General features: G+C 39.2%; 1 non-coding gene across 1 annotated transcript; it reads right to left on the bottom strand.

Moving 5' to 3' along the window:
• Positions 1-3,549: 3,549 nt before the first annotated feature.
• On the bottom strand, positions 3,550-3,664 carry LOC114233381 (U5 spliceosomal RNA). Its single transcript, XR_003619534.1, has one exon. It is a non-coding gene; the product is annotated as a U5 spliceosomal RNA (small nuclear RNA).
• Positions 3,665-3,934: the final 270 nt, after the last annotated feature.

Below are 3,934 nucleotides of genomic sequence, written 5' to 3'. Positions count from 1 at the left end.
GCCAGAACTTATAACCAAATGAGCTATATGGACAGGAAATAAAAATTAGTTAACCTTTGTTATGCTATTATAACCATATTTATATTTGAACAGATTCTCATTCTTCAGTGACAGGGATATAAGTTGGCTTCCCATCTCTCCACCTCTTGCATCACACGTACACACACACATAGCTTGTTGCATTTGTAGGCAAGTTAAAAAAATTATAAATTTAGCCAAGTTGTCAGAGAAAAGGAACTTTTACTGGTCCTCAATTATAACCTATCATGGGAGACCTCAAACCTCTTCTCACGTGGTACTTGGTTATTAGTATACTAGAGGCCCGGTGTACAAAATTCGTGCACTCGGAGGAGGGGGGTCCCTCAGCCCGGCCTGTGCCCTCTCACAGTCCAGAAGCCCTTGGAGGGCGTCCAACTGACAGCTTAGGCCTGCTACCCACATGGAGCGGGCCTAAGCCAGCAGTCGACACCCTTAGCTCTGCCGCGGAGGCAGGAGAGGCTCCCGCCACCACTGCTGCCCTTGCCAGCTGTGAGCCCGGCTTCTGGCTGAGCAGCGCTCCCGCTGTGGGAGAGCACAGACCACCAGGGGGCAGCTCTTCCATTGAGCGTCTGCCCCCGGGTGGTTAGTGCGCGTCATAGCGACTAGTCATTCCGCCATTCGGTCGATTTGCATATTAGCCTTTTATTCTATAGGATTCTGGTTGCTATGATCTCATTTATTTTGCAATTCAGAATTCCCCCTGAAGCTCTAGGTCCTCATGGTTAATTCCCTGACATTCTGAGATATATAGGAATTTACTCCCTTACTTCAAATTAAGCTGAGCGGTAGGGAACTAGGAACTCAGACCTTATCTGCCTGGGAGCACCAGGTGGTTACTTGTTCTATGGAGCCCTCCCTGCTGGAAGATCTCTTGTTACCACTAAGAAAAGAATGTGGGTCAAGAAAATGGGCACGGCTCCTTCGATCGGGAATCTGATGATATTCTTTTTACTTTGTCTTACACTTTTTCCTTCTCCATAGCCTGAGCAACCTTTTTCTGTCTTGAAAAAAAATTGCTCTTTCACAGTGCACATTTTCTTAGACTTAGCATGTGTGTCTGCCTGTGCTGTGTGATCCCATCTTAAATATTTTATATTTCCAATAGCTCCTGCAATATTGTGCCAGATTTGTTTTTTGACCTAATAATACCCAGGGATCTTCAATATCTTCTTGTTGCCTCTTAAAAGAAATTCACCTTCCTTATTTTGTTATGCAAGTCTCCTGTAAAATCTGAATTTATCATAACTTGAATGGAAACGTTTCTTTCCCTCCTAGGTTCCTGCAGGAAAATCGCTGTAAAAACTTGCTCCTACGAAAGATCCGCCTCTCTAGTGAGACGGGTCTCATCATTGCTCCCAAAGTGCATCGCCCAGCTTTAATCTCGTTAATGTCGCTTTACATGTACTTAATTTCCATCCAAATCTGGAAACTTTCAAAATTCAAATCTAGACATCTGTCCTTCATAAATTTTCCCCAATACTTTGCCCATCTTGATCACTCTTCGGTCAGGCAACTGTTAATATATACCTCATCTTATGTTATTTGCAGTACTTTCTATTTTTATTATATTCTATTCACTTTTACATGCTCAGATATTACTGGAATGGAAGCTTCTCACAGATAGAATTCATGGCAGGCAGCAGACACATGGGTAAAATGCAACAAGTAAATACTTACTACAGTGAATTAAATATGTATATGGAGACCTAAAGAGAGAAAAAAATGACTGTTTCAGATATTGTCTCTCTACTTTATTATGATCCAAATAAATACAAAATATAAGGTGGGGCAAAGTAGGTTTGCAGCTGTTCCTATGGAAAATAATACAATAATTAATAAATAATAATACAAGAATAAGCTGTTTTTTCATATATTCACCACTGTAAACCTACTTTTGCCCTGTGTACTAGTAAATAAATATTGAATTTATTTCTGCCATGTAGACATTCTAGAGTATTTTAGTATTACGAAAACTCAACACGCTAGTACAGAACATCACTTGATTTTTAATAGTTTGATAATACTTAACCCAACTGCCTTCCCTGGTGCGATACTCTAATCCAATACCTTGAGAAGGCTTGTTCAGTCCTCAGTCTTTTAGGGATAAAATTCTCAGTTTGCTCTGGCTGTTTCTTTATAAGTGCTTTCTACTTTGATGCATTATTTAAAGTGAAAACATGTGTAGGAGCCTGTTTCTATTGGACATGTTATGTTCATTTGTTTGCAGAGACAGAAAGACAAAAACACAATCATCACCTTTGTGTATTTAAATAATTCACATTGCCAGAGGTCTTTTATGCTTACTAAATCAGCAGTGTCTTCCAATAATCTGTGAGACTGTATTACTAGTACACGATGGCTCTCTAGATACAATTGCCTTCCTCAATGCTATGACGCTTTCTTTCTGATATTAGATATTTACAGCATTGGTGAAAATGACACTTAAGTGTTATGTTACTTTATTGGGAAGTGTTTTTTTAATATGTTTTTATTGATTTTAGAGAAAGGGGAAGGGAGAGAGAGAGAGAAAGATCGATGAGAGAGACACATCGATTGGCTGCCCCCTACAAGTCCCCCCACTGGGGATCGAGCCTGCAACCCAGGCATGTGCCCTGACCAGGAATCAAACCAGTGAACTCTTGGTTCATGGGTCGATGCTCAATCACTGAGCTGCACGGCCAGGCTTATTGGGAAGTTTTTATTTCCCATGGGGTGATATTCTTTCTGGAAGCACGTTCGAGATCATTTCTAAGGGTTGTCTTTATTCTTTACCTGGGGAAGACCTCAGACAGGAAGTCAGCTCCAGGGACATTTTTCTCTTTGACTGAGGCTAAATCTACAGCACCCGGAACAGTCCCTGGCACTCAGTAAACATTTGCTAAAGAAGTAAAAGATTAAATCAGAAAATTGTTATTTTTCTCTATATCTTTTCTTTCTTATGTCTTTCTTAAAAGTACCTAACTCTGTCATTCCTCCCCGTCCCTCTGGGCTGAAAATCCCACTGATACCTTTAGAAACTAATTGAGAGAAATCATTTTTAACTGCACTGCTCTTAGTGGTAAAATACTAGTTGATGTGCACTGGGCAAATATTTATGGATATTAGGTAAATATTTATAAGTATTATGAAAACTTATCTACCCTCCCTCCTGAAGGGTTGCCTGATTTCTCAAGTTTTTGCAAGTTTGCATAAGAATGATAGCAAATAGAGCTATTTTCCTACAGGAACCTATGAAGAAAGTAAATGCTACCTTTCTCCTCAGTCTATGCCACACAGCATTTAATGATAGAAAGAAAAAAAAAAAGGAAAGAGACAGAGACCAATATTCACTGCATTAAAATATGGAATTTATTGAAAGCATCAGTTAGCTATTTTAGATTATATAGATTTAAACAACTAACTAGCTTACAGATATAAAACTTTCCCTTGAAACAAAATTTCACTGCCAGTAATAACACTTGTTCAGGACTGTCATTACAAAGATGGCAGCATCTGAGTAACCCTCCCAAAACACCTTGAGTTCTTAGAAGCTCCGATTTCTTTTTTTGTTTGTAACTGTTCCTCTCCATGGAAATCTTTAGTAAAAGGCGAAAGATTTATATGATCTGAAGAGAAACCAGAGTATAAAGCTCCGATTTCTTGGATTATACAATACATTACTCAACTCCTTTTACATGGTATCGAATTATTAATATTTAAGAAGCAAAGCCAATTCATGTTTAACTTTTGTGGCAGGAGCTCACCATGTGGCAGTAACTCCTTTATAAGAACAAGAATCCATGTACCTCCAGCTGTGACAGAAATAGGATGGGAGAAAAGCTCTCACCTTCTCATTGTCAGCATGTCATCTGCTGTAATAAATCATTTTAAGAGGCGTGTTTTACAGCATCACTTC

This window comes from Eptesicus fuscus, chromosome 11 (assembly GCF_027574615.1).
Source record: "Eptesicus fuscus isolate TK198812 chromosome 11, DD_ASM_mEF_20220401, whole genome shotgun sequence".
NCBI lineage: Eukaryota > Metazoa > Chordata > Mammalia > Chiroptera > Vespertilionidae > Eptesicus > Eptesicus fuscus.
This window is presented reverse-complemented; position numbering and strand designations above follow the sequence as displayed.